At 42.7% G+C, this 12,202-nt stretch overlaps 1 long non-coding RNA gene across 1 annotated transcript; it reads right to left on the bottom strand.

Moving 5' to 3' along the window:
* Positions 1–10,655: 10,655 nt before the first annotated feature.
* Positions 10,656–11,673, bottom strand: LOC140065807 (uncharacterized). The gene is made up of 3 exons (XR_011848060.1): positions 11,581–11,673; positions 11,263–11,386; positions 10,656–10,777 (listed from the first exon to the last, which is right to left on the bottom strand). It is a non-coding gene; the product is annotated as an uncharacterized lncRNA (long non-coding RNA).
* Positions 11,674–12,202: the final 529 nt, after the last annotated feature.

Raw genomic sequence — 12,202 nt, 5'->3', positions numbered from 1 at the left:
TGTACAAAAAAAAAATATATATATATGTTTTGCTATCTTCTGGCACTAATAACTTTTTTATACTTTGGTCTACGGAGCTGTGGGTGGTGTAATTTTTTGCAACTTTTGATGCCGTTTTCAAGGCAACCATATTTAGGACTGGCTAACCTTTTTATAACTTTTTAAAAAATTTTAATATTTTCGACTTTGGGCACTATTTTCCGTGTTAAACGCAGTGAAAAAATGTTATTATATTTTCAGACCCAGCAATACCTGTTTGTTTATATCAGTTCTAGGGAACTCGAATTTTTTTTTTTTTTTTAATTATAATTTTTAAAAAACTTTTTATTTTTACTATTTTTCAGACTCTCTAGGGTAATTTAACCAGAGGTTATCTGCTCGACCCTGTCATACTACAGTATGGAAGTATATGGGGATTTTCCTCCTCATTCATTACAATGTGCTAATCGCACATTGTAATGAAAGGGTTTAAACGAGACAGCCTCGGGTCTTTGGAAGACCTAAGGCTGTCATGGCGACATATCGCCTCTCTCTGATGACGTCACAGGGAGCAACAATCCTCGCCAAGATCGTGGCACCTGTGCTAGCATCGGCTGCGAGTGTTACCGGTAAGCCTTTACTGCAATATGCAGCAAACACTTACTGGCTATGGAGAGGGTTCAGCCCGTGAGCCCTCTCCATGCACCTGCACCCAGCATGTGACATACTATTACGTCACTTGTTAGTAAGAGGTTAATGGTTAATACAGCTTAAACTTAATAGTATATTTTCTCATTGTAGTTTTTGTTAGCAGTATCATTTTGCTGATCAGTTTTCTTTTGGGGAGGGGGTAAAAATTCAATAATTTAGGAAAAATTTGAAAAAAATTAAAATTTTCAAAGTTTCAAATATTCTACTTTTTACCTTTTGCCATTGGTCTTCTTTTTATTTCCATAATTTGTTTTACGTTTCCATTTTTTTACGGATCAGAGAAGGTTTCAAGTTTTAGTAGCAACTTTTCAGATTTTCAAGAGATTTGAAAAATGCTAAATTCTTGGTGACCAATTCAGTTTAGAAGTGCTCTACAAAGGCTTATGTACTGTATAGCCCCACATGTAACAACATATTATGTACCTAAAATGCTGGTGAAAATCTTATGCAAAGTAAATGGTGCAGAGCAAAAATTGTATTTTTATCAAAAAAATTTAATTTTAGTGCCTTATATATTGGGGCACAGTTACTTACCCTATCCTGACGCGATCTCCGCTCTGCGTTGTCCAACGACCAGGGACTCTGGCGATTCACTTAGATTGTGCGCCCGGTTTCCTGCATGTGTCACTTCCCCGCTCAGTTCTGCCGGAATTCACCTTCTTCTTCCTGTTGCATGTAAGTGTATGTCTTGTGACACAATTTAAATGTTAAATCCCGCACTCAGTCCAAATCCGTTGGATCGTTCACAGACCGCCCTCCGATTTCTGTCGCATGAAAGCCGGCGCCGATGCGCCAAAATACGGTCGTGTGTGGCACAATCCCCTTCTAAATGCCTGTCCCGGCGGCGCAATCCCCGAAAAGTCGGAAAACCTGACAGAAATGTGGCTGCGGGACCCTTAGTAAACTTAGTAACCCCATTGTGCCCAACTCATGCTACTTTTGACAAACACCCCAAAAATCATTCTACGGGTTGTGCCGAGTACGGCAATACCACACTTGTGCCAATAATGGTCTGGCTGCGCACAGAGCAGAGCTGAGAATGGAAGGAGCAAAATTTTGCTTTTGGTGCTCCGTTTTCACACGTCTGGATTTGGAGTGCCATGCCATGTTTGCAGGTACCGTGAGGTACCAGTGCAAGAGAAATTATAGAATTTTGCAAACTAAACCCCTACACCCCCAGCATACTGGTCAAAATCTAATGCAAAGTAAATGGTGCAGAGCAACAGTGATGGTGAACCTTTTAGAGACCGAGTGCCCAAACTACAACCAAAATCCACTTATTTACCATGAGGTGCTAGCATGGAATTTTATACAGTAACTTATTGCTACCTGTTCTTCCACATCTTTCAATTGTATTGGCCCCCTGAGGCCCATTGAAAGAAGGGCATATTCAGACTATCATTGTAGCTTCTCTCCAGAGACACTCTGTACAGGAATAATGTTAGATCCAGCAGGAAGACTTCCAAAGATAATGCAGTTCTGTCAAAACCTTCTTACTTGTCCCACAGTACAAAACAGCCAATGAAGTGTCACTTAAAAATAGCGCTGAGAGCAGCACCTTTTTAGTTACCTGGGACTGCAGGAAGATTCAGTGTATGGTGAACTCTGCCCTGGGGCGATGGCCTGAGTGCCCGCAGAAAGTGCTCCGAGTGCCACCTCTGGCACCTGTGCCATAGGTTCGCCATAACTGATCTACAAGACTTGAGAAAGGCTCACAAGCCGAAACGTCGTCTTTTATGGATTAAACCACCGTTTTTTCACCCAATTTTTGTGCTGCCTTTTCGTCATTTGATCTACAAGATAGAGACATGGCAGGGCTTGGAAGAGAATGGCATTTGGAGCACCAAAATTAAAATTTTTTTTGGCACCATAAAACATTTTTAGATGCCCTTAGAGATCAGTGCAGTAGAGACCTGACCCTATTTGAAAATTACAACCCTCCATGAATAAATCTAGGGGTGTACTGAGCACTTTAACCGCACAGGTGGACCCCAAGAATGATCATAATAGATAGTGCATAGTACAAAATATCCATTATGTCATCTTGTGCCCAGCTCCTGCCATGGGAGACAAACAATCCAAAAATCATGATGTGGGTGCTCCCGAGTACGGCAATACCCCATATGTGGCAATAATCTACAGGCTGGGCAAATGGCAGAGCTCAGCAGGGAAGGTGCGGCATGATGTATAAGCTGTGTGAGAGTGCATCGTTCAGTATACAATTATATATCCAGGGACGTGTGGTAAATGCGGAAACACTCTTTCACACTGGTTTTTTATGCCCCTTTTGGAGTACACCCTGCACCTCTACTGTGTCATTCCCTTTCTGGCAGTTTGGGGAACTTTTACTGGAAAGTGCTGCCCTGGTACAATGCGTGATGTGGCCTCGCTTTGAGGCGTATTGGCACTCCCCCCTTCCTGGTTGAATACCACCTCTTGAAATTCCAGGAAAGTTCTCCTCTGGCCTGCACATTGATGTAACACATAAGCATTACACAGTGCCTTCTGCGTGATGTGCACGGCCAGCTTCTTGTACCACACCCTCGACTTCTGCATGGCATTATATGGCTGAAGCACATTGTCCGACAAATCCACCCCTCCCATGTACCTATTGTAATCCATTATACAGTCCGACTTTGGGGCTTCTATACTGGTACCTCGTACAGGTGCAGGGGTGGTGATGTGCCCATGTATTTTTGTTAGTACGAGGACCTCTCTCTTGTCCTTGTACCTAGGCACTTCAGAAGTCCCAGGAACTGCAGCACTACTGCAAAAGCGCCTTCTCGGGGGTTACTTTGTGAGGACGAGGAGGACAAATAAAACGTCCCCACACTCATCCTCACTAGCAGACTCCGTATAATTATATGCCTCCAGGTTAGTATATGTCTTCTGGGACATTATGGGGGGGATAGTACACAACCTACACAGAACAACACAGAACAACGCCTATTCCTCCACAAAAAGCCTACTCCTCCACAAAATGCCTGCTCCTCCACACAACGCCTGCTCCTCCATACAATGCCTGCTCCTCCACACAATGCCTGCTCCTCCACATAATGCCTGCTCCTCCACATAATACCTGCTCCTCCACATAATGCCTGCTCCTCCACACAACGCCTGCTCCTCCACACAACGCCTGCTCCTCCACACAATGCCTGCTCCTCCACACAATGCCTGCTCCTCCAAAAAACACCTACTACTCCACATTACTACTACTTCCCCACGCTACTACAACTCCTCCTCCACGTTACACAACTCGGTTGTGGGGGATAGGGAAAGCGGACATTGGGGAGGATAATCGTGTGTTTTTGGGTTCAGGTAAGGGACAGATCACAAGCACAACTCTCTCCATCACCACCAAAATGGCGATGTTGGAGAGCGTTGGCCTAGTAAGATCAGCCCAAAACTCTTCACAGATCGGTGACTCCATGACGCCTCCTATCATTACATGACTTGGGTCCCAGAAGTTGAATAGAGATAAGTACCTTTTCTAAATGTGATTTCTCAAAAATAATCAAATACGTGTTTGTGCTGTTTATAATGGGACCTGCAGCAGCTGCCAGTAACCGATAACTGAAGTCCTGCTGAAAGGTTCCTTTTAAGCTTATGCACCATATTACATAAGGGGCCCCATTCAGAAGTCTGCTATGGGGCCATGCCTTTTCTAGTTACGCCTCTGGTCTCCATATTGCCATTTATGACACTTGTGACTTTTTGTATAGAGCTGTGCATTGTATGAATTTCTTGGCTCATTAATTCATTAATTTTGGGAACTGTTTGGTAACTTTTTATTTTACATTACTTTTTATTTTATCATTTAATTGGTGGGGAAATAGTAAAAAAAATATTCCTCTTGATAAATACAGAAAATGTTTTTATATTACAGACTCTATAATCCAAGCACAGTACCAGTAACATGGATCTATACTATCACTGCTGACTTTTGGTATTATATGTAGCTTGGCTGGCTGATTGTGAAGCTGAGTAGTTTGCATCTTTTGAATGTGATGTTATCCTATGAGGAGGAGCTTGAATCCTTGTTTGTATTTTTGCTATACCAAGTGCATACAGTAAGTGAAATCTTTGTGCTTTATATGAATTGTATGAGTTACTGCAGCAAGTCAATATTTGCAGTGTTGACCCTTCTTCTTCAGGACCTCTACAATTCTCCCTGGCAAGCTCTCAATCTACTTCTGGACCAAATCCTGACTGACAGCCATCCATTCTTGCACAACCAATGCTTGCATTTTGTCACAATTTGTTGGTTTTTGTTTATCAACCGTCTCTTGATAATTGACCACAAGTTCTCAATGGGATTAAGATTGGGGAGTTGCCAGGCCATGAACCCAAAATCTCTATGTTTTGTTCCCTGAGCCATTTAGTTATCACTTTTGCTTTAGGGCAAGGTGCTCCATCATGCTTGAAAAGGCATTGTTGATCACCAAACTGCTCTTGGACGGTTGGGAGAAGTTGTTCTTGGGGGGCATTCTGGTACCATTCTTTATTCATGGATGTGTTTTTAGGCAAGACTGTGAGAGAGCCGATTCCCTTGGCTGAGAAGCAACCCCACACATGATTGATTGCAGGATGCTTTACAGTTGGCAAGAGACAAGACTGGTGGTTTCGCTCACCTTGTCTTCTCCGAACAAGCTGTTTTCCAGATGTTCCAAACAATTGGAAAGGGGATTCATCAGAGAAAATGACTTTACCCCAGTCCTCAGCAGTCCACTCCCTGTACCTTTTGCAGAATATCAGTCTGTCCCTGATGTTTTTTTCTGGAAAGAAGTGGCTTCTTTCCTGCCCTCCTTGACATTAGGCCTTACTCCAAGAGTCTCCCCCTCACAGTGCGTGCAGATGCACTCACACCTGCCTGCTGCCATTCCTGAGCAAGCTCTGCACTGCTGGTAGGCCGATCCCGAAGCTGAAACACTTTTAAGAGACGGTCCTGGCGCTTGCTGGTCCTTCTTGGGTGCCCTGGAGCCTTTTTGGCCACAATGGAACCTCTTTCCATGAATTTCTTGATGATGCGATAGATTGTTGACTGAGGTGCAATCTTTCTAGCTGCGATACTCTTCCCTGTTAGGCCAGTTTTGTGCAGTGCAATGATGACTGCACATGCTTCTTTTTAGATAACCATGGTTAACAGAAGAGAAACAATGATGGCAAGCACCAGCCTCCTTTTAAAGTGTCCAGAGGTGTGATTCTTACTTAATCATGACAGATTGATCTCCAGCCCTGTCCTCATCAACACCCACACCTGTGTTAATGGAGCAATCACTGAAACAATGTTAGCTGCTCCTTTTAAGGTAGGCCTGCAATGAAGTTGAAATGTGTTTTGGGGGAAAGGTTCATTTTCTAGGCAAATATTAACTTTGCAATTAATTGCTGTTAAGCTGTTCACTCTTTATAACATTCTGGAGTATATGCAAATTGCCATTATAAAAGCTGATGCAGTAGACTTTGTAAAAATTAACATTTATATCATTCTCAAAACTTATAGCCCTGACTGTACAGTACTGGAGGCCAGGATACTATGGCAGCTAACCTGTTTATAACATAAAACAACAATGACACAAGACAGACAGAAATTCATGCACCCACACCAACATTCATCCTTTCCTTTGATGTATAGGTAGATATCAGCCTGAAGACTTACAGTCATGACCAAAGGTTTTGAGGAGAAGAGTTTCATTTTCAGTTTAAAACATTACCCTTTGGTCTCTCTTCAGTTCTTCGGATCTTCACCAAGATCGTGGCAGAAGTCGTAAAATACCTACAAACGGAAGAAGTCTTTGTTGTCCCAAAGATGACTTCCTACTGATCGGAGAATCGGTAAGCCACTTGGAGAGTCAAAAGAAAGTTACAATAGAAGTGCTAAAATCACTAGGATGGATCATAAATTTAGAGAAATCAGATCTTATCCCAAATCACATAAAAGAGTTCTTTAAACTATCATGGAATTCTGTAACACAAACCTCCCATCTTCCACAGGAGAAATCGGACAAGCTGTTAAAGAAGATCAGGGATTTCCAAAAGAAGTTTCAGTCCGGACAGCAATGAGTCTTCTGGGGACCATGACGTCATGCATCCAAAGTGTGGCCTGGTGCCAAAATCGCTCAAGGACTTTGCAATCTTGGATCCTTTCTTGTAGTGGCAGGTTTCCGATGGAAATACCGGGCACCAGCTCAGGGTGAGCTGGTGCCGGAGCTTATTTTAGTTAGTGTTTTAAACTTTATAGCCGGCGCAGGCAGGTACGCGCTCGGCGCTTACCGTGCACGCGGCTCTCATTCACTTCCTATGTAGCCGCGCGCACGGTAAGCGCCGAGCGCGTACCTGCCTGCGCCGGCTATACAGTTTAAAAAGTGTTTTAAACCGCGATACCGCGGTTTAAAACACTAACTAAAATAAGCTCCGGCACCAGCTCACCCTGAGCTGGTGCCCGGTATTTCCATCGGAAACCTGCCACTACAAGTGGTAGGTTTCCTTTAATGGGACTGAAACCATCACCACTTAGATTTGCATCTAGTGATTCCCTCAAAAGAAAAATGATCTGTGAATTGCTGGAGGAATCACAGAAATCTACAGAAGGTAGTAGACTGGGTTCAATGGCCAGTAGTTCAGATTCAAACAGATAGCTCCAGTAAGGGTGCTCTCCTATCGGGAAATATGATCAGGGCCGCTGGTCCCGGAAAGTGGCCTCTTTTAAACTAAACAAAATTGGGGGCAATTTTAGTCTGCTCCAATGACCTGAAAGGGAAACACTTTGATATCCTGTCCAACAATACAACTACAGTTGCCTAAAAAGACAGGGTGGAAACAGATCAGAGAAGCTTCTAAGAATATTGCAAAAAATATTTTGGTGGGCAGTGGAAAATATTCAGTCAATTTCGGCTATCCATTTGAAAAGGCTCAGAGAATGTGGTAGAAGAATATCTCAGCAGGACTCAAGTCCTTTCCCACAAATGGAGCCTAAACGAGGAGGTCTTCCTGGAGATCATTCCAAGATGGGGTCTACCTGCCATCGACTTATTTACCTCAAGGAAAAATTGCAAGGTGAAAAAATTCTACTCTCTGAATCCAAGAGAAGTTCCCTGGGGATTAGACGCTTTTTCACAAATCTGGAATCAGGATCTAGTATACTCTGATGACTTATATATGCCAATTTTAGAAAAGAGAGGGAAAGCGGATGTGCAAACAAGATAAATTTTATTATTTCATCAATATACAAAGATAAAAACATTTAAAAACCCAAAAAATGGGAAAAAGAACACAATGGTCTCTCCTCAGAGAAATATTTCATATATGTACAACCAACAATGGATAACAAAGCTGCTAAATATAAAGGTGTAAAAATATGCACAAAATCACATGTAATAATAAGGTGCAAAGTGCCTAGGCTGAATACATACAAAGGTTCTTGGACTGTGTGCTGTGTGGTGTACAAGACAAGTAGAGACAGTGTCTCAATGCAAGGTTTACATATTATGAGATCAAAAAACGAAACAAAACATAGATAAAGTGCTGCATGCAGAAAATAGCAGCTGGTGGTGTAGATACACATTTCAAGTAGATACAATAAAGCAGTACATCACATTATATTACCTAATGTAGAGCATGAAGAGGAGAGACCACAAACGCCCCACGCGTATCGCCCGTCTGGCGGGCTTCCTCAGGGGATAAGGAAAGGGAAATCAACCCAGCTATTTAAATCATCCAGTCCCGCCCCCCAGCGGTGTATGGATGTCCTACCATACCGCCCCTTTTAGTGTTAGAACACATCAAAGTATGATTCATAGTTCATGGTGAGTCTAAAAAGGTACTGTATCAGAGGGTTTCCCCTGCCGATTTGTAAGTTTGTTAAGTTAATCTGATGTGTGAGCCAGGTGCGGCATAAACTACTTCCGGGTCAAGGAGGTCAGAGATCCTGAGTCAAGTATGCATGTGTTGCCAAGCAACGGGGACAGACCCCGTGCTAAGTTTGAAGATCCGATCCGTACAACAGAAAAAAGGAAAAGACGGTAAGGTATATGCAAGCCATCACTGTGGCAGATATAACTCAGATGGAGTTGTAACGATCGAACAGAGTGTGTATATAAATGAACTATAAACGCATAGACGCATGATCGTAGCAAAGTCTAACACTTGCGCTGTCTAGAAGATACCAAGGCAGCGTAATGCATATAATGCCAAACTGTATGTATAATCTGGAGTACAAAGATGACGGCGAGAGATCCAGATATGTGTCAATTGCGGCGGCGCACAGAGCTCTGGCAATCAACCGGGCGACACAATGTCCGCAATATCAAATAATGAATACATGCAATCTATGGTATAGAGGTAGCAGAAAAAAAGAAAAATGTAAACAAAAAATTAAACAAAAAAAAAAAAAAAAAATTGAGCATGTGTCAATTTATAAATACGAAAGTTAATTGAAGCGGCGCATAATACAAACAGAAAATAAGGAAATGTAAAAATGAAACGGCGCACAGTGTGGGGTGAGGGGGAGAAGGAGAGTGGAAAAATATTCAACAATTATCAGCTAGTAACATAGTACACAATTATCAATTTTTATCCTTATTATATATCAAGGTCACCAAATGGATGAATATTAAACAGCAAGAGATGGTAGCGGGCAGGAATGATGCATAACAGACTGTTATATGCAGCAGTACATTGATATAAGGGCTAAAGAAGAATAGGAGTCCAACTTGTGGGAGTATACAGACATTGATTAGAGCGAAGGGATCGGATCCAATAGCACCTGTGGGTGCATCGATAGCATATCTTGAAAGAGTATTGGTTATGGTCCCTCTATTAGAGCAGCAGACTGAATCTGAGAGTTAGGCAGATAAAAGTGATCTCATCATGCGTGCTGTGAAAGAAGGTTAACACCTATATAAAAAAGAAAAAGAAAAAAAAAGGCAAAACACAAATTATTGATACAATGCAAGTGAGAGTATTAGGGGGCCCAAATACAAACTAGACTTTAAGGGGTCCAGGACAGTGACCAAACCAGTGAGAGACTGGATAAAGAGCTAGAAATAGCTGAGTGAAATACACCAAAAAGGTGAAGAAATAAGGAATGCTGTGTCCAACTGATAAAAGAAGGGATAACCAAACAAGATAGAAATAAAGTGATAAAAAAGGCATATAGAAAATGGATTGGTGTTCCAACTATTTTTTATAATGACCTGTAAACAGTAGTTCTTCGTTCAGGCCTTGTGGAGCAACAGTATCCAAGATATAGATCCATCTTGATTTGCTTCGGAGAAGTTGTGGCACTAGGCTTCCACCTCGAACATTTTGTGAGATTTTTTCAAGACCCAAGACACGCAGATCCTGTGTTCGACATCTATGAAAATGGAGAAAATGGGCCGCTACTGAAGTGAGGGTCTTTCCTTTTTGTAGATCGGAAGCCGCTGTATTGATGGTGGACAGATGTTGTTGGCATCTCCTACGCAATTCTTGTGTGGTTTGACCCACATAGAGTTTTGGACAGGGACAGAGTAGTACATAGACCACTCCCTTGGTTTTACAATGTATGTAATCCCGAATTTTAAAGTTTCCATGATGCGTGGGGTCCTGAAATACAGAGGTTTGTATTATGTGTGGACATATCGAGCAGCCCCCGCATGGAGATGATCCTGTGAAACGGACTCCCCTCCCCAATGTGGTAGTGGGGCGCTGGAAATGACTGTTTGTGAGAGTGTCCCTCAAGTTGCGAGCACGTCGAGCCGTAAGTATCGGTTTGTCCGTGAGGAATGGGGCCAATCTCACGTCACTTTTTAAAATCCCCCAGTTTTTGTTCAGGATGTCATACAGGTCACCCCATTGATTGTTGAATGTAGTGACTAACCTTGGTCTAGAGTCCATTGTCCGAGACTTGGTTTGAAGGAGGTCCTTTAGCTCACTCAATTTAGCTCTGGTAAAGGCTCCGGAGATTATTTTCCGAGGATATCCACGTTCTTGGAATCTGTGGGTCAACTCCCGTGCGTGCCTCCTAAAATCTGATTGGTCGCTGCAGTTTCGCTTGAGTCTAAGAAATTGTCCCGTGGGGATTCCGTTCTTGAGGTGTCGAGGATGGAAGCTAGAAAAATGCAACAAGTTGTTAGTCGCAGTTTGTTTGCGAAAGAGGGAGGTAGTCAGAGTCGGATGGTTATAGGAAATGGAGATATCTAAGAAGTCGACTGTCGTTGTGGATAGGGTGGACGTTAACTTGATGTTCCAGGGGTTGTTGTTTAATTCTGATATAAATCCAACACAATCCTCTGAGGAGCCGGTCCAAAGGAGGAGAATGTCGTCAATGTATCGAAACCAGCCCGACACCTTGGTCTTGTAGGCGTCCAGGCGGTAGACGACATTCTCCTCCCACCATCCTAAAAATAAATTGGCATAGGAAGGGGCACATTTTGCCTCCATGGCCGTGCCTGATGTTTGTTTGAAATACGTCCGGTCAAAGATGAAGTAATTCTGGTGTAACACCAGATACAGAAGATCCAGCAAAAAGGAGTCATGCCTTCTGTCCGAAGACCACTGTTTATCAAGAAAGAAAGTTACTGCTTCAAGACCTACCTTGTGGTCTATGATGGTATATAAAGCTTCCACATCCAATGTGACAAGTAGAGTAGGCGTAGAAGATCTGAAGTTTTCCAATTGCTGGATCAGATGTGTTGTGTCACGGACGTAAGATTCCAACCTAAAAACCAAGGGTTGCAGGTAAAAGTCGAGGTAGGAACATAGCTCCTCATTGAGGCCACCTATACCTGAGACAATGGGTCGTCCCGGTGGCTTCTCCAAAGATTTATGGACTTTGGGAAGCATATAAAAGGTGGGGATTATAGGTTTTTCAGTTGTAAGAAATTTTCGCTCACCCTTGTTGATGATACCTACCCGAAATGCCGCTGTTAGGAGTCGATCTATTTTATCTTTGAAAATTTGGGTGGGGTCCGAAGGTAAGGTGGTATAGAAGTTCGGGTTACTGAGTTGCCTTCGTGCTCCCTCCAGGTAGAGCTCAACCGGCCAAATTACAATATTGCCCCCTTTATCTGCCTCCTTGATCAAAAACCCTTTTTGTTTCTTCAAATTTGCAAGAGCAGAGCGTTCTGTCGGGGAAAGATTTTCTCCTTTGTTATTGTCAATTTGTAATGTCTTAATGTCACGCAGAGTAAGTTCATAGAAAATGTACAGTGCAGGGAACAGTCTGAAGCTGGGAGTGCTTTGTGACGGGGTACGTGTGGTGAACTTTCTCTTACCTGAGTCATTAGACGCTTCCTCAAGTAGGTCCGATAAATCCCTAAAAGTTTGTCGGTCACCCTCTGGGAGAGAATCGACCAAGTCCAGTTGGTGATATAACAGCTTGAAAGCTAGTTGCCTGCAAAATAAATAAACATCTTTGGTGACCTCGAATTTATTAAGTTTATTCATGGGTGAGAAAGAAAGGCCCTTTCGTAGAACTGACAGTTCAATGTCAGAAAGATTGTACGATGACAGATTGATAACTTGTAGGCCAGTT

This window comes from Engystomops pustulosus, chromosome 6 (assembly GCF_040894005.1).
Source record: "Engystomops pustulosus chromosome 6, aEngPut4.maternal, whole genome shotgun sequence".
Classification (NCBI taxonomy): domain Eukaryota; kingdom Metazoa; phylum Chordata; class Amphibia; order Anura; family Leptodactylidae; genus Engystomops; species Engystomops pustulosus.
The sequence above is the reverse complement of the archived record's forward strand: the minus strand, read 5'-3'. Positions and strand labels throughout refer to the sequence as shown.